Below are 27,530 nucleotides of genomic sequence, written 5' to 3'. Positions count from 1 at the left end.
TACTAAGCCAGTGTGTTGTGTTACTAAGCCAGTGTGTTGTGTTACTAAGCCAGTGTGTTGTGTTACTAAGCCAGTGTGTTGTTGTGTTACTAAGCCAGTGTGTTGTGTTACTAAGCCAGTGTGTTGTGTTACTAAGCCAGTGTGTTGTGTTACTAAGCCAGCGTGTTGTGTTACTAAGCCAGTGTGTTGTTTTGTTACTAAGCCAGTGTGTTGTTGTGTTACTAAGCCAGTGTGTTGTTGTGTTACTAAGCCAGTGTGTTGTGTTACTAAGCCAGTGTGTTGTGTTACTAAGCCAGTGTGTTGTTGTGTTACTAAGCCAGTGTGTTGTGATACTAAGCCAGTGTGTTGTGTTACTAAGCCAATGTGTTGTTGTGTTACTAAGCCAGTGTGTTGTGTTACTAAGCCAGTGTGTTGTGTTACTAAGCCAGTGTGTTGTGTTACTAAGCCGGTGTGTTGTGTTACTAAGCTAGTGTTTTGTTGTGTTACTAAGCCAGTGTGTTGTTGTGTTACTAAGCCAGTTTGTTGTTGTGTTACTAAGCCAGTGTGTTGTGTTACTAAGCCAATGTGTTGTGTTACTAAGCCAGTGTGTTGTGTTACTAAGCCAGTGTGTTGTGTTACTAAGCCAGTGTGTTGTGTTACTAAGCCAGTGTGTTGTTTGTTACTAAGCCAGTGTGTTGTTGTGTTACTAAGCCAGTGTGTTGTTGTGTTACTAAGCCAGTGTGTTGTGTTACTAAGCCAGTGTGTTGTTGTGTTACTAAGCCAGTGTGTTGTTGTGTTCCTAAGCAAGTGTGTTGTGTTACTAAGCCAGTGTGTTGTGTTACTAAGCCAGTGTGTTGTTGTGTTACTAAGCCAGTGTGTTGTGTTACTAAGCCAGTGTGTTGTTGTGTTACTAAGCCAGTGTGTTGTTGTGTTACTAAGCCAGTGTGTTGTTGTGTTACTAAGCCAGTGTGTTGTTGTGTTACTAAGCCAGTGTGTTGTTGTGTTACTAAGCCAGTGTGTTGTGTTACTAAGCCAGTGTGTTGTGTTACTTAGCAAGTGTGTTGTGTTACTAAGCCAGTGTGTTGTGTTACTAAGCCAGTGTGTTGTGTTACTAAGCCAGTGTGTTGTGTTACTAAGCCAGTGTGTTGTGTTACTAAGCCAGTGTGTTGTGTTACTAAGCCAGTGTGTTGTTGTGTTACTAAGCCAGTGTGTTGTGATACTAAGCCAGTGTGTTGTGTTACTAAGCCAATGTGTTGTTGTGTTACTAAGCCAGTGTGTTGTGTTACTAAGCCAATGTGTTGTTGTGTTACTAAGCCAGTGTGTTGTGTTACTAAGCCAGTGTGTTGTGTTACTAAGCCAGTGTGTTGTGTTACTAAGCCAGTGTGTTGTGTTACTAAGCCAGTGTTTTGTTGTGTTACTAAGCCAGTGTGTTGTTGTGTTACTAAGCCAGTTTGTTGTTGTGTTACTAAGCCAGTGTGTTGTGTTACTAAGCCAGTGTGTTGTGTTACTAAGCCAGTGTGTTGTGTTACTAAGCCAGTGTGTTGTGTTACTAAGCCAGCGTGTTGTGTTACTAAGCCAGTGTGTTGTTTTGTTACTAAGCCAGTGTGTTGTTGTGTTACTAAGCCAGTGTGTTGTTGTGTTACTAAGCCAGTGTGTTGTGTTACTAAGCCAGTGTGTTGTTGTGTTACTAAGCCAGTGTGTTGTTGTGTTCCTAAGCAAGTGTGTTGTGTTACTAAGCCAGTGTGTTGTGTTACTAAGCCAGTGTGTTGTGTGTTACTAAGCCAGTGTGTTGTGTTACTAAGCCAGTGTGTTGTTGTGTTACTAAGCCAGTGTGTTGTTGTGTTACTAAGCCAGTGTGTTGTTGTGTTACTAAGCCAGTGTGTGTTGTGTTACTAAGCCAGTGTGTTGTTGTGTTACTAAGCCAGTGTGTTGTGTTACTAAGCCAGTGTGTTGTGTTACTAAGCCAGTGTGTTGTGTTACTAAGCCAGTGTGTTGTGTTACTAAGCCAGTGTGTTGTGTTACTAAGCCAGTGTGTTGTGTTACTAAGCCAGTGTGTTGTTGTGTTACTAAGCCAGTGTGTTGTGTTACTAAGCCAGTGTGTTGTGTTACTAAGCCAGTGTGTTGTTGTGTTACTAAGCCAGTGTGTTGTGTTACTAAGCCAGTGTGTGTTGTGTTACTAAGCCAGTGTGTTGTGTTACTAAGCCAGTGTGTTGTGTTACTAAGCCAGTGTGTTGTGTTACTAAGCCAGTGTGTTGTGTTACTAAGCCAGTGTTTGTTGTGTTACTAAGCCAGTGTGTTGTTGTGTTACTAAGCCAGTGTGTTGTTGTGTTACTAAGCCAGTGTGTTGTGTTACTAAGCCAGTGTGTTGTGTTACTAAGCCAGTGTGTTGTGTTACTAAGCCAGTGTGTTGTGTTACTAAGCCAGTGTGTTGTTGTGTTACTAAGCCAGTGTGTTGTGTTACTAAGCCAGTGTGTTGTTGTGTTACTAAGCCAGTGTGTTGTTGTGTTACTAAGCCAGTGTGTTGTTGTGTTACTAAGCCAGTGTGTTGTGTTACTAAGCCAGTGTGTTGTGTTACTAAGCCAGTGTGTTGTGTTACTAAGCCAGTGTGTTGTGTTACTAAGCCAGTGTGTTGTGTTACTAAGCCAGTGTGTGTTGTGTTACTAAGCCAGTGTGTTGTGTTACTAAGCGTGTGTGTTGTGTTACTAAGCCAGTGTGTTGTTGTGTTACTAAGCCAGTGTGTTGTTGTGTTACTAAGCCAGTGTGTTGTGTTACTAAGCCAGTGTGTTGTGTTACTAAGCCAGTGTGTTGTTGTGTTACTAAGCCAGTGTGTTGTGTTACTAAGCCAATGTGTTGTTGTGTTACTAAGCCAGTGTGTTGTGTTACTAAGCCAGTGTGTTGTTGTGTTACTAAGCCAGTGTGTTGTGTTACTAAGCCAGTGTGTTGTGTTACTAAGCCAGTGTGTTGTTGTGTTACTAAGCCAGTGTGTTGTGTTACTAAGCCAGTGTGTTGTGTTACTAAGCCAGTGTGTTGTTGTGTTACTAAGCCAGTGTGTTGTTGTGTTACTAAGCCAGTGTGTTGTTGTGTTACTAAGCCAGTGTGTTGTTGTGTTACTAAGCCAGTGTGTTGTTGTGTTACTAAGCCAGTGTGTTGTGTTACTAAGCCAGTGTGTTGTGTTACTAAGCCAGTGTGTTGTGTGTTACTAAGCCAGTGTGTTGTGTTACTAAGCCAGTGTGTTGTTGTGTTACTAAGCCAGTGTGTGTTGTGTTACTAAGCCAGTGTGTTGTGTTACTAAGCCAGTGTGTTGTTGTGTTACTAAGCCAGTGTGTTGTTGTGTTACTAAGCCAGTGTGTTGTTGTGTTACTAAGCCAGTGTGTTGTTGTGTTACTAAGCCAGTGTGTTGTTGTGTTACTAAGCCAGTGTGTTGTGTTACTAAGCCAGTGTGTTGTGTTACTAAGCCAGTGTGTTGTGTTACTAAGCCAGTGTGTTGTGTTACTAAGCCAGTGTGTTGTGTTACTAAGCCAGTGTGTTGTTGTGTTACTAAGCCAGTGTGTTGTGTTACTAAGCCAGTGTGTTGTGTTACTAAGCCAGTGTGTTGTGTTACTAAGCCAGTGTGTTGTTGTGTTACTAAGCCAGTGTGTTGTGTTACTAAGCCAGTGTGTTGTGTTACTAAGCCAGTGTGTTGTTGTGTTACTAAGCCAGTGTGTTGTGTTACTAAGCCAGTGTGTTGTGTTACTAAGCCAGTGTGTTGTGTTACTAAGCCAGTGTGTGTGTTGTGTTACTAAGCCAGTGTGTTGTGTTACTAAGCCAGTGTGTTGTGTTACTAAGCCAGTGTGTTGTTGTGTTACTAAGCCAGTGTGTGTTGTGTTACTAAGCCAGTGTGTTGTGTTACTAAGCCAGTGTGTTGTGTTACTAAGCCAGTGTGTTGTTGTGTTACTAAGCCAGTGTGTTGTTGTGTTACTAAGCCAGTGTGTTGTTGTGTTACTAAGCCAGTGTGTTGTTGTGTTACTAAGCCAGTGTGTTGTTGTGTTACTAAGCCAGTGTGTTGTGTTACTAAGCCAGTGTGTTGTGTTACTAAGCCAGTGTGTTGTTGTGTTACTAAGCCAGTGTGTTGTTGTGTTACTAAGCCAGTGTGTTGTGTTACTAAGCCAGTGTGTTGTTGTGTTACTAAGCCAGTGTGTTGTTGTGTTACTAAGCCAGTGTGTTGTTGTGTTACTAAGCCAGTGTGTTGTGTTACTAAGCCAGTGTGTTGTGTTACTAAGCCAGTGTGTTGTTGTGTTACTAAGCCAGTGTTGTTGTGTTACTAAGCCAGTGTGTGTTGTGTTACTAAGCCAGTGTGTTGTTGTGTTACTAAGCCAGTGTGTTGTGTTACTAAGCCAGTGTGTTGTGTTACTAAGCCAGTGTGTTGTGTTACTAAGCCAGTGTGTTGTGTTACTAAGCCAGTGTGTTGTTGTGTTACTAAGCCAGTGTGTGTTGTGTTACTAAGCCAGTGTGTTGTGTTACTAAGCCAGTGTGTTGTGTTACTAAGCCAGTGTGTTGTGTTACTAAGCCAGTGTGTTGTTGTGTTACTAAGCCAGTGTGTTGTGTTACTAAGCCAGTGTGTTGTGTTACTAAGCCAGTGTGTGTTGTGTTACTAAGCCAGTGTGTTGTGTTACTAAGCCAGTGTGTTGTGTTACTAAGCCAGTGTGTTGTGTTACTAAGCCAGTGTGTTGTGTTACTAAGCCAGTGTTTTGTTGTGTTACTAAGCCAGTGTGTTGTTGTGTTACTAAGCCAGTTTGTGTTGTGTTACTAAGCCAGTGTGTTGTGTTACTAAGCCAGTGTGTTGTGTTACTAAGCCAGTGTGTTGTGTTACTAAGCCAGTGTGTTGTGTTACTAAGCCAGTGTGTTGTGTTACTAAGCCAGTGTGTTGTTTTGTTACTAAGCCAGTGTGTTGTTGTGTTACTAAGCCAGTGTGTTGTTGTGTTACTAAGCCAGTGTGTTGTGTTACTAAGCCAGTGTGTTGTTGTGTTACTAAGCCAGTGTGTTGTTGTGTTACTAAGCCAGTGTGTTGTGTTACTAAGCCAGTGTGTTGTGTTACTAAGCCAGTGTGTTGTTGTGTTACTAAGCCAGTGTGTTGTGTTACTAAGCCAGTGTGTTGTTGTGTTACTAAGCCAGTGTGTTGTGTTACTAAGCCAGTGTGTTGTTGTGTTACTAAGCCAGTGTGTTGTTGTGTTACTAAGCCAGTGTGTTGTTGTGTTACTAAGCCAGTGTGTGTTGTGTTACTAAGCCAGTGTGTTGTGTTACTAAGCCAGTGTGTTGTGTTACTAAGCCAGTGTGTTGTGTTACTAAGCCAGTGTGTTGTGTTACTAAGCCAGTGTGTTGTGTTACTAAGCCAGTGTGTTGTGTTACTAAGCCAGTGTGTTGTGTTACTAAGCCAGTGTGTTGTGTTACTAAGCCAGTGTGTTGTGTTACTAAGCCAGTGTGTTGTTGTGTTACTAAGCCAGTGTGTTGTGTTACTAAGCCAGTGTGTTGTGTTACTAAGCCAGTGTGTTGTTGTGTTACTAAGCCAGTGTGTTGTGTTACTAAGCCAATGTGTTGTTGTGTTACTAAGCCAGTGTGTTGTGTTACTAAGCCAGTGTGTTGTGTTACTAAGCCAGTGTGTTGTGTTACTAAGCCGGTGTGTTGTGTTACTAAGCTAGTGTTTGTTGTGTTACTAAGCCAGTGTGTTGTTGTGTTACTAAGCCAGTTTGTTGTTGTGTTACTAAGCCAGTGTGTTGTGTTACTAAGCCAGTGTGTTGTGTTACTAAGCCAGTGTGTTGTGTTACTAAGCCAGTGTGTTGTGTTACTAAGCCAGTGTGTTGTGTTACTAAGCCAGTGTGTTGTTTTGTTACTAAGCCAGTGTGTTGTTGTGTTACTAAGCCAGTGTGTTGTTGTGTTACTAAGCCAGTGTGTTGTGTTACTAAGCCAGTGTGTTGTTGTGTTACTAAGCCAGTGTGTTGTTGTGTTACTAAGCCAGTGTGTTGTGTTACTAAGCCAGTGTGTTGTGTTACTAAGCCAGTGTGTTGTTGTGTTACTAAGCCAGTGTGTTGTGTTACTAAGCCAGTGTGTTGTTGTGTTACTAAGCCAGTGTGTTGTTGTGTTACTAAGCCAGTGTGTTGTTGTGTTACTAAGCCAGTGTGTTGTTGTGTTACTAAGCCAGTGTGTTGTTGTGTTACTAAGCCAGTGTGTTGTGTTACTAAGCCAGTGTGTTGTGTTACTAAGCCAGTGTGTTGTGTTACTAAGCCAGTGTGTTGTGTTACTAAGCCAGTGTGTTGTGTTACTAAGCCAGTGTGTTGTGTTACTAAGCCAGTGTGTTGTTGTGTTACTAAGCCAGTGTGTTGTGTTACTAAGCCAGTGTGTTGTGTTACTAAGCCAGTGTGTTGTTGTGTTACTAAGCCAGTGTGTTGTGTTACTAAGCCAGTGTTGTTGTGTTACTAAGCCAGTGTGTTGTGTTACTAAGCCAGTGTGTTGTGTTACTAAGCCAGTGTGTTGTGTTACTAAGCCAGTGTGTTGTGTTACTAAGCCAGTGTGTTGTTGTGTTACTAAGCCAGTGTGTTGTTGTGTTACTAAGCCAGTGTGTTGTTGTGTTACTAAGCCAGTGTGTTGTGTTACTAAGCCAGTGTGTTGTGTTACTAAGCCAGTGTGTTGTGTTACTAAGCCAGTGTGTTGTGTTACTAAGCCAGTGTGTTGTTGTGTTACTAAGCCAGTGTGTTGTGTTACTAAGCCAGTGTGTTGTTGTGTTACTAAGCCAGTGTGTTGTTGTGTTACTAAGCCAGTGTGTTGTTGTGTTACTAAGCCAGTGTGTTGTGTTACTAAGCCAGTGTGTTGTGTTACTAAGCCAGTGTGTTGTGTTACTAAGCCAGTGTGTTGTGTTACTAAGCCAGTGTGTTGTGTTACTAAGCCAGTGTGTTGTTGTGTTACTAAGCCAGTGTGTTGTGTTACTAAGCCAGTGTTGTTGTGTTACTAAGCCAGTGTGTTGTTGTGTTACTAAGCCAGTGTGTTGTTGTGTTACTAAGCCAGTGTGTTGTGTTACTAAGCCAGTGTGTTGTGTTACTAAGCCAGTGTGTTGTTGTGTTACTAAGCCAGTGTGTTGTTGTGTTACTAAGCCAGTGTGTTGTGTTACTAAGCCAGTGTGTTGTTGTGTTACTAAGCCAGTGTGTTGTTGTGTTACTAAGCCAGTGTGTTGTGTTACTAAGCCAGTGTGTTGTGTTACTAAGCCAGTGTGTTGTTGTGTTACTAAGCCAGTGTGTTGTGTTACTAAGCCAGTGTGTTGTGTTACTAAGCCAGTGTGTTGTTGTGTTACTAAGCCAGTGTGTTGTTGTGTTACTAAGCCAGTGTGTTGTTGTGTTACTAAGCCAGTGTGTTGTTGTGTTACTAAGCCAGTGTGTTGTTGTGTTACTAAGCCAGTGTGTTGTGTTACTAAGCCAGTGTGTTGTGTTACTAAGCCAGTGTGTTGTTGTGTTACTAAGCCAGTGTGTTGTGTTACTAAGCCAGTGTGTTGTTGTGTTACTAAGCCAGTGTGTTGTGTTACTAAGCCAGTGTGTTGTGTTACTAAGCCAGTGTGTTGTTGTGTTACTAAGCCAGTGTGTTGTTGTGTTACTAAGCCAGTGTGTTGTTGTGTTACTAAGCCAGTGTGTTGTTGTGTTACTAAGCCAGTGTGTTGTTGTGTTACTAAGCCAGTGTGTTGTGTTACTAAGCCAGTGTGTTGTGTTACTAAGCCAGTGTGTTGTGTTACTAAGCCAGTGTGTTGTGTTACTAAGCCAGTGTGTTGTTTTGTTACTAAGCCAGTGTGTTGTTGTGTTACTAAGCCAGTGTGTTGTTGTGTTACTAAGCCAGTGTGTTGTGTTACTAAGCCAGTGTGTTGTGTTACTAAGCCAGTGTGTTGTTGTGTTACTAAGCCAGTGTGTTGTGTTACTAAGCCAGTGTGTTGTGTTACTAAGCCAGTGTGTTGTTGTGTTACTAAGCCAGTGTGTTGTGTTACTAAGCCAGTGTGTTGTGTTACTAAGCCAGTGTGTTGTGTTACTAAGCCAGTGTGTTGTTGTGTTACTAAGCCAGTGTGTTGTGTTACTAAGCCGTGTGTTGTGTTACTAAGCCAGTGTGTTGTTGTGTTACTAAGCCAGTGTGTTGTTGTGTTACTAAGCCAGTGTGTTGTGTTACTAAGCCAGTGTGTTGTGTTACTAAGCCAGTGTGTTGTTGTGTTACTAAGCCAGTGTGTTGTTGTGTTACTAAGCCAGTGTGTTGTTGTGTTACTAAGCCAGTGTGTTGTTGTGTTACTAAGCCAGTGTGTTGTTGTGTTACTAAGCCAGTGTGTTGTGTTACTAAGCCAGTGTGTTGTGTTACTAAGCCAGTGTGTTGTTGTGTTACTAAGCCAGTGTGTTGTTGTGTTACTAAGCCAGTGTGTTGTGTTACTAAGCCAGTGTGTTGTTGTGTTACTAAGCCAGTGTGTTGTTGTGTTACTAAGCCAGTGTGTTGTTGTGTTACTAAGCCAGTGTGTTGTGTTACTAAGCCAGTGTGTTGTTGTGTTACTAAGCCAGTGTGTTGTTGTGTTACTAAGCCAGTGTGTTGTTGTGTTACTAAGCCAGTGTGTTGTTGTGTTACTAAGCCAGTGTGTTGTTGTGTTACTAAGCCAGTGTGTTGTGTTACTAAGCCAGTGTGTTGTGTTACTAAGCCAGTGTGTTGTGTTACTAAGCCAGCGTGTTGTGTTACTAAGCCAGTGTGTTGTTTTGTTACTAAGCCAGTGTGTTGTTGTGTTACTAAGCCAGTGTGTTGTTGTGTTACTAAGCCAGTGTGTTGTGTTACTAAGCCAGTGTGTTGTGTTACTAAGCCAGTGTGTTGTTGTGTTACTAAGCCAGTGTGTTGTGTTACTAAGCCAGTGTGTTGTGTTACTAAGCCAATGTGTTGTTGTGTTACTAAGCCAGTGTGTTGTGTTACTAAGCCAGTGTGTTGTGTTACTAAGCCAGTGTGTTGTGTTACTAAGCCAGTGTGTTGTGTTACTAAGCCAGTGTTTTGTTGTGTTACTAAGCCAGTGTGTTGTTGTGTTACTAAGCCAGTTGTTGTTGTGTTACTAAGCCAGTGTGTTGTGTTACTAAGCCAGTGTGTTGTGTTACTAAGCCAGTGTGTTGTGTTACTAAGCCAGTGTGTTGTGTTACTAAGCCAGTGTGTTGTGTTACTAAGCCAGTGTGTTGTTTTGTTACTAAGCCAGTGTGTTGTTGTGTTACTAAGCCAGTGTGTTGTTGTGTTACTAAGCCAGTGTGTTGTGTTACTAAGCCAGTGTGTTGTTGTGTTACTAAGCCAGTGTGTTGTTGTGTTACTAAGCCAGTGTGTTGTGTTACTAAGCCAGTGTGTTGTGTTACTAAGCCAGTGTGTTGTTGTGTTACTAAGCCAGTGTGTTGTGTTACTAAGCCAGTGTGTTGTTGTGTTACTAAGCCAGTGTGTTGTTGTGTTACTAAGCCAGTGTGTTGTTGTGTTACTAAGCCAGTGTGTTGTTGTGTTACTAAGCCAGTGTGTTGTTGTGTTACTAAGCCAGTGTGTTGTGTTACTAAGCCAGTGTGTTGTGTTACTAAGCCAGTGTGTTGTGTTACTAAGCCAGTGTGTTGTGTTACTAAGCCAGTGTGTTGTGTTACTAAGCCAGTGTGTTGTGTTACTAAGCCAGTGTGTTGTGTTACTAAGCCAGTGTGTTGTGTTACTAAGCCAGTGTGTTGTGTTACTAAGCCAGTGTGTTGTGTTACTAAGCCAGTGTGTTGTTGTGTTACTAAGCCAGTGTGTTGTGTTACTAAGCCAGTGTGTTGTGTTACTAAGCCAGTGTGTTGTTGTGTTACTAAGCCAGTGTGTTGTGTTACTAAGCCAATGTGTTGTTGTGTTACTAAGCCAGTGTGTTGTGTTACTAAGCCAGTGTGTTGTGTTACTAAGCCAGTGTGTTGTGTTACTAAGCCGGTGTGTTGTGTTACTAAGCCAGTGTTTTGTTGTGTTACTAAGCCAGTGTGTTGTTGTGTTACTAAGCCAGTTTGTTGTTGTGTTACTAAGCCAGTGTGTTGTGTTACTAAGCCAATGTGTTGTGTTACTAAGCCAGTGTGTTGTGTTACTAAGCCAGTGTGTTGTGTTACTAAGCCAGCGTGTTGTGTTACTAAGCCAGTGTGTTGTTTTGTTACTAAGCCAGTGTGTTGTTGTGTTACTAAGCCAGTGTGTTGTTGTGTTACTAAGCCAGTGTGTTGTGTTACTAAGCCAGTGTGTTGTTGTGTTACTAAGCCAGTGTGTTGTTGTGTTCCTAAGCAAGTGTGTTGTGTTACTAAGCCAGTGTGTTGTGTTACTAAGCCAGTGTGTTGTTGTGTTACTAAGCCAGTGTGTTGTGTTACTAAGCCAGTGTGTTGTTGTGTTACTAAGCCAGTGTGTTGTTGTGTTACTAAGCCAGTGTGTTGTTGTGTTACTAAGCCAGTGTGTTGTTGTGTTACTAAGCCAGTGTGTTGTTGTGTTACTAAGCCAGTGTGTTGTGTTACTAAGCCAGTGTGTTGTGTTACTAAGCCAGTGTGTTGTGTTACTAAGCAAGTGTGTTGTGTTACTAAGCCAGTGTGTTGTGTTACTAAGCCAGTGTGTTGTGTTACTAAGCCAGTGTGTTGTGTTACTAAGCCAGTGTGTTGTTGTGTTACTAAGCCAGTGTGTTGTGTTACTAAGCCAGTGTGTTGTGTTACTAAGCCAGTGTGTTGTGTTACTAAGCCAGTGTGTTGTGTTACTAAGCCAGTGTGTTGTGTTACTAAGCCAGTGTGTTGTGTTACTAAGCCAGTGTGTTGTGTTACTAAGCCAGTGTGTTGTTGTGTTACTAAGCCAGTGTGTTGTGTTACTAAGCCAGTGTGTTGTGTTACTAAGCCAGTGTGTTGTGTTACTAAGCCAGTGTGTTGTGTTACTAAGCCAGTGTGTTGTGTTACTAAGCCAGTGTGTTGTGTTACTAAGCCAGTGTGTTGTGTTACTAAGCCAGTGTGTTGTTGTGTTACTAAGCCAGTGTGTTGTGTTACTAAGCCAGTGTGTTGTGTTACTAAGCCAGTGTGTTGTGTTACTAAGCCAGTGTGTTGTGTTACTAAGCCAGTGTGTTGTGTTACTAAGCCAGTGTGTTGTTGTGTTACTAAGCCAGTGTGTTGGTGTGTTACTAAGCCAGTGTGTTGTTGTGTTACTAAGCCAGTGTGTTGTGTTACTAAGCCAGTGTGTTGTGTTACTAAGCCAGTGTGTTGTTGTGTTACTAAGCCAGTGTGTTGTTGTGTTACTAAGCCAGTGTGTTGTGTTACTAAGCCAGTGTGTTGTGTTACTAAGCCAGTGTGTTGTTGTGTTACTAAGCCAGTGTGTTGTTGTGTTACTAAGCCAGTGTGTTGTTGTGTTACTAAGCCAGTGTGTTGTGTTACTAAGCCAGTGTGTTGTTTTACTAAGCCAGTGTGTTGTGTTACTTAGCAAGTGTGTTGTGTTACTAAGCCAGTGTGTTGTGTTACTAAGCCAGTGTGTTGTGTTACTAAGCCAGTGTGTTGTGTTACTAAGCCAGTGTGTTGTGTTACTAAGCCAGTGTGTTGTGTTACTAAGCCAGTGTGTTGTTGTGTTACTAAGCCAGTGTGTTGTGTTACTAAGCCAGTGTGTTGTGTTACTAAGCCAGTGTGTTGTGTTACTAAGCCAGCGTGTTGTGTTACTAAGCCAGTGTGTTGTTTTGTTACTAAGCCAGTGTGTTGTTGTGTTACTAAGCCAGTGTGTTGTTGTGTTACTAAGCCAGTGTGTTGTTGTGTTACTAAGCCAGTGTGTTGTTGTGTTACTAAGCCAGTGTGTTGTGTTACTAAGCCAGTGTGTTGTTTTACTAAGCCAGTGTGTTGTGTTACTAAGCCAGTGTGTTGTGTTACTAAGCCAGTGTGTTGTGTTACTAAGCCAGTGTGTTGTGTTACTAAGCCAGTGTGTTGTGTTACTAAGCCAGTGTGTTGTTGTGTTACTAAGCCAGTGTGTTGTGTTACTAAGCCAGTGTGTTGTGTTACTAAGCCAGTGTGTTGTTGTGTTACTAAGCCAGTGTGTTGTTGTGTTACTAAGCCAGTGTGTTGTGTTACTAAGCCAGTGTGTTGTGTTACTAAGCCAGTGTGTTGTTGTGTTACTAAGCCAGTGTGTTGTTGTGTTACTAAGCCAGTGTGTTGTTGTGTTACTAAGCCAGTGTGTTGTGTTACTAAGCCAGTGTGTTGTGTTACTAAGCCAGTGTGTTGTTGTGTTACTAAGCCAGTGTGTTGTGTTACTAAGCCAGTGTGTTGTTTTACTAAGCCAGTGTGTTGTGTTACTTAGCAAGTGTGTTGTGTTACTAAGCCAGTGTTTTGTGTTACTAAGCCAGTGTGTTGTGTTACTAAGCCAGTGTGTTGTGTTACTAAGCCAGTGTGTTGTGTTACTAAGCCAGTGTGTTGTGTTACTAAGCCAGTGTGTTGTTGTGTTACTAAGCCAGTGTGTTGTGTTACTAAGCCAGTGTGTTGTGTTACTAAGCCAGTGTGTTGTGTTACTAAGCCAGCGTGTTGTGTTACTAAGCCAGTGTGTTGTTTTGTTACTAAGCCAGTGTGTTGTTGTGTTACTAAGCCAGTGTGTTGTTGTGTTACTAAGCCAGTGTGTTGTGTTACTAAGCCAGTGTGTTGTGTTACTAAGCCAGTGTGTTGTTGTGTTACTAAGCCAGTGTGTTGTGTTACTAAGCCAGTGTGTTGTGTTACTAAGCCAGTGTGTTGTTGTGTTACTAAGCCAGTGTGTTGTGTTACTAAGCCAGTGTGTTGTGTTACTAAGCCAGTGTGTTGTGTTACTAAGCCAGTGTGTTGTGTTACTAAGCCAGTGTTTGTTGTGTTACTAAGCCAGTGTGTTGTTGTGTTACTAAGCCAGTTTGTTGTTGTGTTACTAAGCCAGTGTGTTGTGTTACTAAGCCAGTGTGTTGTGTTACTAAGCCAGTGTGTTGTGTTACTAAGCCAGTGTGTTGTTGTGTTACTAAGCCAGTGTGTTGTTGTGTTACTAAGCCAGTGTGTTGTTGTGTTACTAAGCCAGTGTGTTGTGTTACTAAGCCAGTGTGTTGTTGTGTTACTAAGCCAGTGTGTTGTGTTACTAAGCCAGTGTGTTGTGTTACTAAGCCAGTGTGTTGTTGTGTTACTAAGCCAGTGTGTTGTGTTACTAAGCCAGTGTGTGTTGTGTTACTAAGCCAGTGTGTTGTTGTGTTACTAAGCCAGTGTGTTGTTGTGTTACTAAGCCAGTGTGTTGTGTTACTAAGCCAGTGTGTTGTTGTGTTACTAAGCCAGTGTGTTGTTGTGTTACTAAGCCAGTGTGTTGTGTTACTAAGCCAGTGTGTTGTGTTACTAAGCCAGTGTGTTGTTGTGTTACTAAGCCAGTGTGTTGTGTTACTAAGCCAGTGTGTTGTTGTGTTACTAAGCCAGTGTGTTGTTGTGTTACTAAGCCAGTGTGTTGTTGTGTTACTAAGCCAGTGTGTTGTTGTGTTACTAAGCCAGTGTGTTGTGTTACTAAGCCAGTGTGTTGTGTTACTAAGCCAGTGTGTTGTGTTACTAAGCCAGTGTGTTGTGTTACTAAGCCAGTGTGTTGTGTTACTAAGCCAGTGTGTTGTGTTACTAAGCCAGTGTGTTGTGTTACTAAGCCAGTGTGTTGTGTTACTAAGCCAGTGTGTTGTGTTACTAAGCCAGTGTGTTGTGTTACTAAGCCAGTGTGTTGTGTTACTAAGCCAGTGTGTTGTGTTACTAAGCCAGTGTGTTGTGTTACTAAGCCAGTGTGTTGTTGTGTTACTAAGCCAGTGTGTTGTGTTACTAAGCCATGTGTTGTTGTGTTACTAAGCCAGTGTGTTGTGTTACTAAGCCAGTGTGTTGTGTTACTAAGCCAGTGTGTTGTGTTACTAAGCCAGTGTGTTGTGTTACTAAGCCAGTGTTTTGTTGTGTTACTAAGCCAGTGTGTTGTTGTGTTACTAAGCCAGTTTGTTGTTGTGTTACTAAGCCAGTGTGTTGTGTTACTAAGCCAGTGTTTTGTGTTACTAAGCCAGTGTGTTGTGTTACTAAGCCAGTGTGTTGTGTTACTAAGCCAGTGTGTTGTGTTACTAAGCCAGTGTGTTGTTTGTTACTAAGCCAGTGTGTTGTGTTACTAAGCCAGTGTGTTGTTGTGTTACTAAGCCAGTGTGTTGTGTTACTAAGCCAGTGTGTTGTTGTGTTACTAAGCCAGTGTGTTGTGTTACTAAGCCAGTGTGTTGTGTTACTAAGCCAGTGTGTTGTGTTACTAAGCCAGTGTGTTGTTGTGTTACTAAGCCAGTGTGTTGTGTTACTAAGCCAGTGTGTTGTTGTGTTACTAAGCCAGTGTGTTGTTGTGTTACTAAGCCAGTGTGTTGTTGTGTTACTAAGCCAGTGTGTTGTTGTGTTACTAAGCCAGTGTGTTGTTGTGTTACTAAGCCAGTGTGTTGTGTTACTAAGCCAGTGTGTTGTGTTACTAAGCCAGTGTGTTGTGTTACTAAGCCAGTGTGTTGTGTTACTAAGCCAGTGTGTTGTGTTACTAAGCCAGTGTGTTGTGTTACTAAGCCAGTGTGTTGTGTTACTAAGCCAGTGTGTTGTTGTGTTACTAAGCCAGTGTGTTGTGTTACTAAGCCAGTGTGTTGTGTTACTAAGCCAGTGTGTTGTGTTACTAAGCCAGTGTGTTGTGTTACTAAGCCAGTGTGTTGTGTTACTAAGCCAGTGTGTTGTGTTACTAAGCCAGTGTGTTGTGTTACTAAGCCAGTGTGTGTTGTGTTACTAAGCCAGTGTGTTGTGTTACTAAGCCAGTGTGTTGTGTTACTAAGCCAGTGTGTTGTGTTACTAAGCCAGTGTGTTGTGTTACTAAGCCAGTGTGTTGTGTTACTAAGCCAGTGTGTTGTGTTACTAAGCCAGTGTGTTGTGTTACTAAGCCAGTGTGTTGTTGTGTTACTAAGCCAGTGTGTTGTGTTACTAAGCCAGTGTGTTGTGTTACTAAGCCAGTGTGTTGTGTTACTAAGCCAGTGTGTTGTGTTACTAAGCCAGTGTGTTGTGTTACTAAGCCAGTGTGTTGTTGTGTTACTAAGCCAGTGTGTTGTGTGTTACTAAGCCAGTGTGTTGTTGTGTTACTAAGCCAGTGTGTTGTGTTACTAAGCCAGTGTGTTGTGTTACTAAGCCAGTGTGTTGTTGTGTTACTAAGCCAGTGTGTTGTTGTGTTACTAAGCCAGTGTGTTGTGTTACTAAGCCAGTGTGTTGTGTTACTAAGCCAGTGTGTTGTTGTGTTACTAAGCCAGTGTGTTGTTGTGTTACTAAGCCAGTGTGTTGTTGTGTTACTAAGCCAGTGTGTTGTGTTACTAAGCCAGTGTGTTGTGTTACTAAGCCAGTGTGTTGTGTTACTAAGCCAGTGTGTTGTGTTACTAAGCCAGTGTGTTGTGTTACTAAGCCAGTGTGTTGTGTTACTAAGCCAGTGTGTTGTGTTACTAAGCCAGTGTGTTGTGTTACTAAGCCAGTGTGTTGTGTTACTAAGCCAGTGTGTTGTTGTGTTACTAAGCCAGTGTGTTGTGTTACTAAGCCAGTGTGTTGTTGTGTTACTAAGCCAGTGTGTTGTTGTGTTACTAAGCCAGTGTGTTGTTGTGTTACTAAGCCAGTGTGTTGTTGTGTTACTAAGCCAGTGTGTTGTGTTACTAAGCCAGTGTGTTGTGTTACTAAGCCAGTGTGTTGTGTTACTAAGCCAGTGTGTTGTGTTACTAAGCCAGTGTGTTGTGTTACTAAGCCAGTGTGTTGTGTTACTAAGCCAGTGTGTTGTGTTACTAAGCCAGTGTGTTGTGTTACTAAGCCAGTGTGTTGTGTTACTAAGCCAGTGTGTTGTGTTACTAAGCCAGTGTGTTGTTGTGTTACTAAGCCAGTGTGTTGTGTTACTAAGCCAGTGTGTTGTGTTACTAAGCCAGTGTGTTGTTGTGTTACTAAGCCAGTGTGTTGTGTTACTAAGCCAGTGTGTTGTTGTGTTACTAAGCCAGTGTGTTGTGTTACTAAGCCAGTGTGTTGTGTTACTAAGCCAGTGTGTTGTGTTACTAAGCCAGTGTGTTGTGTTACTAAGCCAGTGTTTGTTGTGTTACTAAGCCAGTGTGTTGTTGTGTTACTAAGCCAGTGTGTTGTTGTGTTACTAAGCCAGTGTGTTGTGTTACTAAGCCAGTGTGTTGTGTTACTAAGCCAGTGTGTTGTGTTACTAAGCCAGTGTGTTGTGTTACTAAGCCAGTGTGTTGTGTTACTAAGCCAGTGTGTTGTTTGTTACTAAGCCAGTGTGTTGTTGTGTTACTAAGCCAGTGTGTTGTTGTGTTACTAAGCCAGTGTGTTGTGTTACTAAGCCAGTGTGTTGTTGTGTTACTAAGCCAGTGTGTTGTTGTGTTACTAAGCCAGTGTGTTGTGTTACTAAGCCAGTGTGTTGTGTTACTAAGCCAGTGTGTTGTTGTGTTACTAAGCCAGTGTGTTGTGTTACTAAGCCAGTGTGTTGTTGTGTTACTAAGCCAGTGTGTTGTTGTGTTACTAAGCCAGTGTGTTGTTGTGTTACTAAGCCAGTGTGTTGTTGTGTTACTAAGCCAGTGTGTTGTTGTGTTACTAAGCCAGTGTGTTGTGTTACTAAGCCAGTGTGTTGTGTTACTAAGCCAGTGTGTTGTGTTACTAAGCCAGTGTGTTGTGTTACTAAGCCAGTGTGTTGTGTTACTAAGCCAGTGTGTTGTGTTACTAAGCCAGTGTGTTGTGTTACTAAGCCAGTGTGTTGTTGTGTTACTAAGCCAGTGTGTTGTGTTACTAAGCCAGTGTGTTGTGTTACTAAGCCAGTGTGTTGTGTTACTAAGCCAGTGTGTTGTGTTACTAAGCCAGTGTGTTGTGTTACTAAGCCAGTGTGTTGTGTTACTAAGCCAGTGTGTTGTGTTACTAAGCCAGTGTGTTGTTGTGTTACTAAGCCAGTGTGTTGTGTTACTAAGCCAGTGTGTTGTGTTACTAAGCCAGTGTGTTGTGTTACTAAGCCAGTGTGTTGTGTTACTAAGCCAGTGTGTTGTGTTACTAAGCCAGTGTGTTGTGTTACTAAGCCAGTGTGTTGTGTTACTAAGCCAGTGTTGTTGTGTTACTAAGCCAGTGTGTTGTGTTACTAAGCCAGTGTGTTGTGTTACTAAGCCAGTGTGTTGTGTTACTAAGCCAGTGTGTTGTGTTACTAAGCCAGTGTGTTGTGTTACTAAGCCAGTGTGTGTTGTGTTACTAAGCCAGTGTGTTGTGTTACTAAGCCAGTGTGTTGTTGTGTTACTAAGCCAGTGTGTTGTGTTACTAAGCCAGTGTGTTGTGTTACTAAGCCAGTGTGTTGTTGTGTTACTAAGCCAGTGTGTTGTTGTGTTACTAAGCCAGTGTGTTGTGTTACTAAGCCAGTGTGTTGTGTTACTAAGCCAGTGTTGTTGTGTTACTAAGCCAGTGTGTTGTGTTACTAAGCCAGTGTGTTGTTGTGTTACTAAGCCAGTGTGTTGTGTTACTAAGCCAGTGTGTTGTGTTACTAAGCCAGTGTGTTGTGTTACTAAGCCAGTGTGTTGTGTTACTAAGCCAGTGTGTTGTGTTACTAAGCCAGTGTGTTGTGTTACTAAGCCAGTGTGTTGTGTTACTAAGCCAGTGTGTTGTGTTACTAAGCCAGTGTGTTGTGTTACTAAGCCAGTGTGTTGTTGTGTTACTAAGCCAGTGTGTTGTGTTACTAAGCCAGTGTGTTGTGTTACTAAGCCAGTGTGTTGTGTTACTAAGCCAGTGTGTTGTGTTACTAAGCCAGTGTGTTGTTTGTTACTAAGCCAGTGTGTTGTTGTGTTACTAAGCCAGTGTGTTGTTGTGTTACTAAGCCAGTGTGTTGTTGTGTTACTAAGCCAGTGTGTTGTTGTGTTACTAAGCCAGTGTGTTGTGTTACTAAGCCAGTGTGTTGTTGTTACTAAGCCAGTGTGTTGTGTTACTAAGCCAGTGTGTTGTGTTACTAAGCCAGTGTGTTGTGTTACTAAGCCAGTGTGTTGTGTTACTAAGCCAGTGTGTTGTGTTACTAAGCCAGTGTGTTGTTGTGTTACTAAGCCAGTGTGTTGTGTTACTAAGCCAGTGTGTTGTGTTACTAAGCCAGTGTGTTGTTGTGTTACTAAGCCAGTGTGTTGTTGTGTTACTAAGCCAGTGTGTTGTGTTACTAAGCCAGTGTGTTGTGTTACTAAGCCAGTGTGTTGTTGTGTTACTAAGCCAGTGTGTTGTTGTGTTACTAAGCCAGTGTGTTGTTGTGTTACTAAGCCAGTGTGTTGTGTTACTAAGCCAGTGTGTTGTGTTACTAAGCCAGTGTGTTGTTGTGTTACTAAGCCAGTGTGTTGTGTTACTAAGCCAGTGTGTTGTGTTACTAAGCCAGTGTGTTGTGTTACTAAGCCAGTGTGTTGTGTTACTAAGCCAGTGTTTTGTGTTACTAAGCCAGTGTGTTGTTGTGTTACTAAGCCAGTGTGTTGTGTTACTAAGCCAGTGTGTTGTGTTACTAAGCCAGTGTGTTGTGTTACTAAGCCAGTGTGTTGTGTTACTAAGCCAGTGTGTTGTGTTACTAAGCCAGTGTGTTGTGTTACTAAGCCAGTGTGTTGTGTTACTAAGCCAGTGTGTTGTTGTGTTACTAAGCCAGTGTGTTGTGTTACTAAGCCAGTGTGTTGTGTTACTAAGCCAGTGTGTTGTGTTACTAAGCCAGTGTGTTGTGTTACTAAGCCAGTGTGTTGTGTTACTAAGCCAGTGTGTTGTGTTACTAAGCCAGTGTGTTGTGTTACTAAGCCAGTGTGTTGTTGTGTTACTAAGCCAGTGTGTTGTGTTACTAAGCCAGTGTGTTGTGTTACTAAGCCAGTGTGTTGTGTTACTAAGCCAGTGTGTTGTGTTACTAAGCCAGTGTGTTGTGTTACTAAGCCAGTGTGTTGTTGTGTTACTAAGCCAGTGTGTTGTTGTGTTACTAAGCCAGTGTGTGTGTTGTGTTACTAAGCCAGTGTGTTGTGTTACTAAGCCAGTGTGTTGTGTTACTAAGCCAGTGTGTGTTGTGTTACTAAGCCAGTGTGTTGTTGTGTTACTAAGCCAGTGTGTTGTGTTACTAAGCCAGTGTGTTGTGTTACTAAGCCAGTGTGTTGTTGTGTTACTAAGCCAGTGTGTTGTTGTGTTACTAAGCCAGTGTGTTGTTGTGTTACTAAGCCAGTGTGTTGTGTTACTAAGCCAGTGTGTTGTGTTACTAAGCCAGTGTGTTGTGTTACTAAGCCAGTGTGTTGTGTTACTAAGCCAGTGTGTTGTGTTACTAAGCCAGTGTGTTGTGTTACTAAGCCAGTGTGTTGTGTTACTAAGCCAGTGTGTTGTGTTACTAAGCCAGTGTGTTGTGTTACTAAGCCAGTGTGTTGTTGTGTTACTAAGCCAGTGTGTTGTGTTACTAAGCCAGTGTGTTGTGTTACTAAGCCAGTGTGTTGTGTTACTAAGCCAGCGTGTTGTGTTACTAAGCCAGTGTGTTGTTTTGTTACTAAGCCAGTGTGTTGTTGTGTTACTAAGCCAGTGTGTTGTTGTGTTACTAAGCCAGTGTGTTGTTGTGTTACTAAGCCAGTGTGTTGTTGTGTTACTAAGCCAGTGTGTTGTGTTACTAAGCCAGTGTGTTGTGTTACTAAGCCAGTGTGTTGTGTTACTAAGCCAGTGTGTTGTGTTACTAAGCCAGTGTGTTGTGTTACTAAGCCAGTGTGTTGTGTTACTAAGCCAGTGTGTTGTGTTACTAAGCCAGTGTGTTGTTGTGTTACTAAGCCAGTGTGTTGTGTTACTAAGCCAGTGTGTTGTGTTACTAAGCCAGTGTGTTGTTGTGTTACTAAGCCAGTGTGTTGTTGTGTTACTAAGCCAGTGTGTTGTGTTACTAAGCCAGTGTGTTGTGTTACTAAGCCAGTGTGTTGTTGTGTTACTAAGCCAGTGTGTGTTGTGTTACTAAGCCAGTGTGTTGTTGTGTTACTAAGCCAGTGTGTTGTGTTACTAAGCCAGTGTGTTGTGTTACTAAGCCAGTGTGTTGTTGTGTTACTAAGCCAGTGTGTTGTGTTACTAAGCCAGTGTGTTGTGTTACTAAGCCAGTGTGTTGTGTTACTAAGCCAGTGTGTTGTGTTACTAAGCCAGTGTTTTGTGTTACTAAGCCAGTGTGTTGTGTTACTAAGCCAGTGTGTTGTGTTACTAAGCCAGTGTGTTGTGTTACTAAGCCAGTGTGTTGTGTTACTAAGCCAGTGTGTTGTTGTGTTACTAAGCCAGTGTGTTGTGTTACTAAGCCAGTGTGTTGTGTTACTAAGCCAGTGTGTTGTGTTACTAAGCCAGTGTGTTGTGTTACTAAGCCAGTGTGTTGTTTTGTTACTAAGCCAGTGTGTTGTTGTGTTACTAAGCCAGTGTGTTGTTGTGTTACTAAGCCAGTGTGTTGTGTTACTAAGCCAGTGTGTTGTGTTACTAAGCCAGTGTGTTGTTGTGTTACTAAGCCAGTGTGTTGTGTTACTAAGCCAGTGTGTTGTGTTACTAAGCCAATGTGTTGTTGTGTTACTAAGCCAGTGTGTTGTGTTACTAAGCCAGTGTGTTGTGTTACTAAGCCAGTGTGTTGTGTTACTAAGCCGGTGTGTTGTGTTACTAAGCTAGTGTTTTGTTGTGTTACTAAGCCAGTGTGTTGTTGTGTTACTAAGCCAGTTTGTTGTTGTGTTACTAAGCCAGTGTGTTGTGTTACTAAGCCAGTGTGTTGTGTTACTAAGCCAGTGTGTTGTGTTACTAAGCCAGTGTGTTGTGTTACTAAGCCAGTGTGTTGTGTTACTAAGCCAGTGTGTTGTTTTGTTACTAAGCCAGTGTGTTGTTGTGTTACTAAGCCAGTGTGTTGTTGTGTTACTAAGCCAGTGTGTTGTGTTACTAAGCCAGTGTGTTGTTGTGTTACTAAGCCAGTGTGTTGTTGTGTTACTAAGCCAGTGTGTTGTGTTACTAAGCCAGTGTGTTGTGTTACTAAGCCAGTGTGTTGTTGTGTTACTAAGCCAGTGTGTTGTGTTACTAAGCCAGTGTGTTGTTGTGTTACTAAGCCAGTGTGTTGTTGTGTTACTAAGCCAGTGTGTTGTTGTGTTACTAAGCCAGTGTGTTGTTGTGTTACTAAGCCAGTGTGTTGTTGTGTTACTAAGCCAGTGTGTTGTGTTACTAAGCCAGTGTGTTGTGTTACTAAGCCAGTGTGTTGTGTTACTAAGCCAGTGTGTTGTGTTACTAAGCCAGTGTGTTGTGTTACTAAGCCAGTGTGTTGTGTTACTAAGCCAGTGTGTTGTGTTACTAAGCCAGTGTGTTGTGTTACTAAGCCAGTGTGTTGTTGTGTTACTAAGCCAGTGTGTTGTGTTACTAAGCCAGTGTGTTGTGTTACTAAGCCAGTGTGTTGTTGTGTTACTAAGCCAGTGTGTTGTGTTACTAAGCCAATGTGTTGTTGTGTTACTAAGCCAGTGTGTTGTGTTACTAAGCCAGTGTGTTGTGTTACTAAGCCAGTGTGTTGTGTTACTAAGCCAGTGTGTTGTGTTACTAAGCCAGTGTTTTGTTGTGTTACTAAGCCAGTGTTGTTGTGTTACTAAGCCAGTTTGTTGTTGTGTTACTAAGCCAGTGTGTTGTGTTACTAAGCCAGTGTGTTGTGTTACTAAGCCAGTGTGTTGTGTTACTAAGCCAGTGTGTTGTGTTACTAAGCCAGTGTGTTGTGTTACTAAGCCAGTGTGTTGTTTGTTACTAAGCCAGTGTGTTGTTGTGTTACTAAGCCAGTGTGTTGTTGTGTTACTAAGCCAGTGTGTTGTGTTACTAAGCCAGTGTGTTGTTGTGTTACTAAGCCAGTGTGTTGTTGTGTTCCTAAGCAAGTGTGTTGTGTTACTAAGCCAGTGTGTTGTGTTACTAAGCCAGTGTGTTGTTGTGTTACTAAGCCAGTGTGTTGTGTTACTAAGCCAGTGTGTTGTTGTGTTACTAAGCCAGTGTGTTGTTGTGTTACTAAGCCAGTGTGTTGTTGTGTTACTAAGCCAGTGTGTTGTTGTGTTACTAAGCCAGTGTGTTGTTGTGTTACTAAGCCAGTGTGTTGTTGTGTTACTAAGCCAGTGTGTTGTGTTACTAAGCCAGTGTGTTGTGTTACTAAGCCAGTGTGTTGTGTTACTAAGCCAGTGTGTTGTGTTACTAAGCCAGTGTGTTGTGTTACTAAGCCAGTGTGTTGTGTTACTAAGCCAGTGTGTTGTGTTACTAAGCCAGTGTGTTGTGTTACTAAGCCAGTGTGTTGTGTTACTAAGCCAGTGTGTTGTGTTACTAAGCCAGTGTGTTGTGTTACTAAGCCAGTGTGTTGTGTTACTAAGCCAGTGTGTTGTTGTGTTACTAAGCCAGTGTGTTGTGTTACTAAGGTGTTGTTGTGTTACTAAGCCAGTGTGTTGTTGTGTTACTAAGCCAGTGTGTTGTTGTGTTACTAAGCCAGTGTGTTGTGTTACTAAGCCAGTGTGTTGTGTTACTAAGCCAGTGTGTTGTTGTGTTACTAAGCCAGTGTGTTGTGTTACTAAGCCAGTGTGTTGTGTTACTAAGCCAGTGTGTGTTGTGTTACTAAGCCAGTGTGTTGTTGTGTTACTAAGCCAGTGTGTTGTGTTACTAAGCCAGTGTGTTGTGTTACTAAGCCAGTGTGTTGTTGTGTTACTAAGCCAGTGTGTTGTGTTACTAAGCCAGTGTGTTGTGTTACTAAGCCAGTGTGTTGTGTTACTAAGCCAGTGTGTTGTGTTACTAAGCCAGTGTGTTGTGTTACTAAGCCAGTGTGTTGTGTTACTAAGCCAGTGTGTTGTGTTACTAAGCCAGTGTGTTGTGTTACTAAGCCAGTGTGTTGTGTTACTAAGCCAGTGTGTTGTTGTGTTACTAAGCCAGTGTGTTGTGTTACTAAGCCAGTGTGTTGTGTTACTAAGCCAGTGTGTTGTTGTGTTACTAAGCCAGTGTGTTGTGTTACTAAGCCAGTGTGTTGTGTTACTAAGCCAGTGTGTTGTGTTACTAAGCCAGTGTGTTGTGTTACTAAGCCAGTGTGTTGTGTTACTAAGCCAGTGTGTTGTGTTACTAAGCCAGTGTGTTGTGTTACTAAGCCAGTGTGTTGTTGTGTTACTAAGCCAGTGTTGTTGTGTTACTAAGCCAGTGTGTTGTGTTACTAAGCCAGTGTGTTGTGTTACTAAGCCAGTGTGTTGTGTTACTAAGCCAGTGTGTTGTGTTACTAAGCCAGTGTGTTGTTGTGTTACTAAGCCAGTGTGTTGTTGTGTTACTAAGCCAGTGTGTTGTTGTGTTACTAAGCCAGTGTGTTGTTGTGTTACTAAGCCAGTGTGTTGTTGTGTTACTAAGCCAGTGTGTTGTGTTACTAAGCCAGTGTGTTGTGTTACTAAGCCAGTGTGTTGTGTTACTAAGCCAGCGTGTTGTGTTACTAAGCCAGTGTGTTGTTTTGTTACTAAGCCAGTGTGTTGTTGTGTTACTAAGCCAGTGTGTTGTTGTGTTACTAAGCCAGTGTGTTGTGTTACTAAGCCAGTGTGTTGTGTTACTAAGCCAGTGTGTTGTTGTGTTACTAAGCCAGTGTGTTGTGTTACTAAGCCAGTGTGTTGTGTTACTAAGCCAATGTGTTGTTGTGTTACTAAGCCAGTGTGTTGTGTTACTAAGCCAGTGTGTTGTGTTACTAAGCCAGTGTGTTGTGTTACTAAGCCGGTGTGTTGTGTTACTAAGCCAGTGTTTTGTTGTGTTACTAAGCCAGTGTGTTGTTGTGTTACTAAGCCAGTTTGTTGTTGTGTTACTAAGCCAGTGTGTTGTGTTACTAAGCCAATGTGTTGTGTTACTAAGCCAGTGTGTTGTGTTACTAAGCCAGTGTGTTGTGTTACTAAGCCAGTGTGTTGTGTTACTAAGCCAGTGTGTTGTTTTGTTACTAAGCCAGTGTGTTGTTGTGTTACTAAGCCAGTGTGTTGTTGTGTTACTAAGCCAGTGTGTTGTGTTACTAAGCCAGTGTGTTGTTGTGTTACTAAGCCAGTGTGTTGTTGTGTTCCTAAGCAAGTGTGTTGTGTTACTAAGCCAGTGTGTTGTGTTACTAAGCCAGTGTGTTGTTGTGTTACTAAGCCAGTGTGTTGTGTTACTAAGCCAGTGTGTTGTTGTGTTACTAAGCCAGTGTGTTGTTGTGTTACTAAGGCAGTGTGTTGTTGTGTTACTAAGCCAGTGTGTTGTTGTGTTACTAAGCCAGTGTGTTGTTGTGTTACTAAGCCAGTGTGTTGTGTTACTAAGCCAGTGTGTTGTGTTACTAAGCCAGTGTGTTGTGTTACTAAGCCAGTGTGTTGTGTTACTAAGCCAGTGTGTTGTGTTACTAAGCCAGTGTGTTGTGTTACTAAGCCAGTGTGTTGTGTTACTAAGCCAGTGTGTTGTGTTACTAAGCCAGTGTGTTGTGTTACTAAGCCAGTGTGTTGTTGTGTTACTAAGCCAATGTGTTGTGATACTAAGCCAGTGTGTTGTGTTACTAAGCCAATGTGTTGTTGTGTTACTAAGCCAGTGTGTTGTGTTACTAAGCCAATGTGTTGTTGTGTTACTAAGCCAGTGTGTTGTGTTACTAAGCCAGTGTGTTGTGTTACTAAGCCAGTGTGTTGTGTTACTAAGCCGGTGTGTTGTGTTACTAAGCTAGTGTTTTGTTGTGTTACTAAGCCAGTGTGTTGTTGTGTTACTAAGCCAGTTTGTTGTTGTGTTACTAAGCCAGTGTGTTGTGCTACTAAGCCAATGTGTTGTGTTACTAAGCCAGTGTGTTGTGTTACTAAGCCAGTGTGTTGTGTTACTAAGCCAGCGTGTTGTGTTACTAAGCCAGTGTGTTGTTTTGTTACTAAGCCAGTGTGTTGTTGTGTTACTAAGCCAGTGTGTTGTTGTGTTACTAAGCCAGTGTGTTGTGTTACTAAGCCAGTGTGTTGTTGTGTTACTAAGCCAGTGTGTTGTTGTGTTCCTAAGCAAGTGTGTTGTGTTACTAAGCCAGTGTGTTGTGTTACTAAGCCAGTGTGTTGTTGTGTTACTAAGCCAGTGTGTTGTGTTACTAAGCCAGTGTGTTGTTGTGTTACTAAGCCAGTGTGTTGTTGTGTTACTAAGGCAGTGTGTTGTTGTGTTACTAAGCCAGTGTGTTGTTGTGTTACTAAGCCAGTGTGTTGTTGTGTTACTAAGCCAGTGTGTTGTGTTACTAAGCCAGTGTGTTGTGTTACTAAGCCAGTGTGTTGTGTTACTAAGCCAGTGTGTTGTGTTACTAAGCCAGTGTGTTGTGTTACTAAGCCAGTGTGTTGTGTTACTAAGCCAGTGTGTTGTGTTACTAAGCCAGTGTGTTGTGTTACTAAGCCAGTGTGTTGTGTTACTAAGCCAGTGTGTTGTGTTACTAAGCCAGTGTGTTGTTGTGTTACTAAGCCAGTGTGTTGTGTTACTAAGCCAGTGTGTTGTGTTACTAAGCCAGTGTGTTGTTGTGTTACTAAGCCAGTGTGTTGTGTTACTAAGCCAGTGTGTTGTTGTGTTACTAAGCCAGTGTGTTGTGTTACTAAGCCAGTGTGTTGTGTTACTAAGCCAGTGTGTTGTGTTACTAAGCCAGTGTGTTGTGTTACTAAGCCAGTGTGTTGTTGTGTTACTAAGCCAGTGTGTTGTTGTGTTACTAAGCCAGTTTGTTGTTGTGTTACTAAGCCAGTGTGTTGTGTTACTAAGCCAGTGTGTTGTGTTACTAAGCCAGTGTGTTGTGTTACTAAGCCAGTGTGTTGTGTTACTAAGCCAGTGTGTTGTTGTGTTACTAAGCCAGTGTGTTGTGTTACTAAGCCAGTGTGTTGTTGTGTTACTAAGCCAGTGTGTTGTTGTGTTACTAAGCCAGTGTGTTGTTGTGTTACTAAGCCAGTGTGTTGTGTTACTAAGCCAGTGTGTTGTGTTACTAAGCCAGTGTGTTGTGTTACTAAGCCAGTGTGTTGTGTTACTAAGCCAGTGTGTTGTGTTACTAAGCCAGTGTGTTGTTGTGTTACTAAGCCAGTGTGTTGTGTTACTAAGCGTGTTGTTGTGTTACTAAGCCAGTGTGTTGTTGTGTTACTAAGCCAGTGTGTTGTTGTGTTACTAAGCCAGTGTGTTGTGTTACTAAGCCAGTGTGTTGTGTTACTAAGCCAGTGTGTTGTTGTGTTACTAAGCCAGTGTGTTGTTGTGTTACTAAGCCAATGTGTTGTTGTGTTACTAAGCCAGTGTTGTTGTGTTACTAAGCCAGTGTGTTGTTGTGTTACTAAGCCAGTGTGTTGTGTTACTAAGCCAGTGTGTTGTGTTACTAAGCCAGTGTGTTGTTGTGTTACTAAGCCAGTGTGTTGTGTTACTAAGCCAGTGTGTTGTGTTACTAAGCCAGTGTGTTGTTGTGTTACTAAGCCAGTGTGTTGTTGTGTTACTAAGCCAGTGTGTTGTTGTGTTACTAAGCCAGTGTGTTGTTGTGTTACTAAGCAGTGTGTTGTTGTGTTACTAAGCCAGTGTGTTGTGTTACTAAGCCAGTGTGTTGTGTTACTAAGCCAGTGTGTTGTTGTGTTACTAAGCCAGTGTGTTGTGTTACTAAGCCAGTGTGTTGTTGTGTTACTAAGCCAGTGTGTTGTTGTGTTACTAAGCCAGTGTGTTGTGTTACTAAGCCAGTGTGTTGTTGTGTTACTAAGCCAGTGTGTTGTTGTGTTACTAAGCCAGTGTGTTGTTGTGTTACTAAGCCAGTGTGTTGTTGTGTTACTAAGCCAGTGTGTTGTTGTGTTACTAAGCCAGTGTGTTGTGTTACTAAGCCAGTGTGTTGTGTTACTAAGCCAGTGTGTTGTTGTGTTACTAAGCCAGTGTGTTGTGTTACTAAGCCAGTGTGTTGTGTTACTAAGCCAGTGTGTTGTTGTGTTACTAAGCCAGTGTGTTGTTGTGTTACTAAGCCAGTGTGTTGTTGTGTTACTAAGCCAGTGTGTTGTGTTACTAAGCCAGTGTGTTGTGTTACTAAGCCAGTGTGTTGTGTTACTAAGCCAGTGTGTTGTGTTACTAAGCCAGTGTGTTGTGTTACTAAGCCAGTGTGTTGTTGTGTTACTAAGCCAGTGTGTTGTGTTACTAAGCCAGTGTGTTGTGTTACTAAGCCAGTGTGTTGTGTTACTAAGCCAGTGTGTTGTGTTACTAAGCCAGTGTGTTGTTGTGTTACTAAGCCAGTGTGTTGTTGTGTTACTAAGCCAGTGTGTTGTTGTGTTACTAAGCCAGTGTGTTGTGTTACTAAGCCAGTGTGTTGTGTTACTAAGCCAGTGTGTTGTTGTGTTACTAAGCCAGTGTGTTGTGTTACTAAGCCAGTGTGTTGTGTTACTAAGCCAGTGTGTTGTTGTGTTACTAAGCCAGTGTGTTGTGTTACTAAGCCAGTGTGTTGTGTTACTAAGCCAGTGTGTTGTGTTACTAAGCCAGTGTGTTGTGTTACTAAGCCAGTGTTTTGTTGTGTTACTAAGCCAGTGTGTTGTTGTGTTACTAAGCCAGTTGTTGTTGTGTTACTAAGCCAGTGTGTTGTGTTACTAAGCCAGT

This window comes from Oncorhynchus kisutch, linkage group LG11 (assembly GCF_002021735.2).
Source record: "Oncorhynchus kisutch isolate 150728-3 linkage group LG11, Okis_V2, whole genome shotgun sequence".
Lineage (NCBI taxonomy): Eukaryota > Metazoa > Chordata > Actinopteri > Salmoniformes > Salmonidae > Oncorhynchus > Oncorhynchus kisutch.
The sequence above is the reverse complement of the archived record's forward strand: the minus strand, read 5'-3'. Positions refer to the sequence as shown.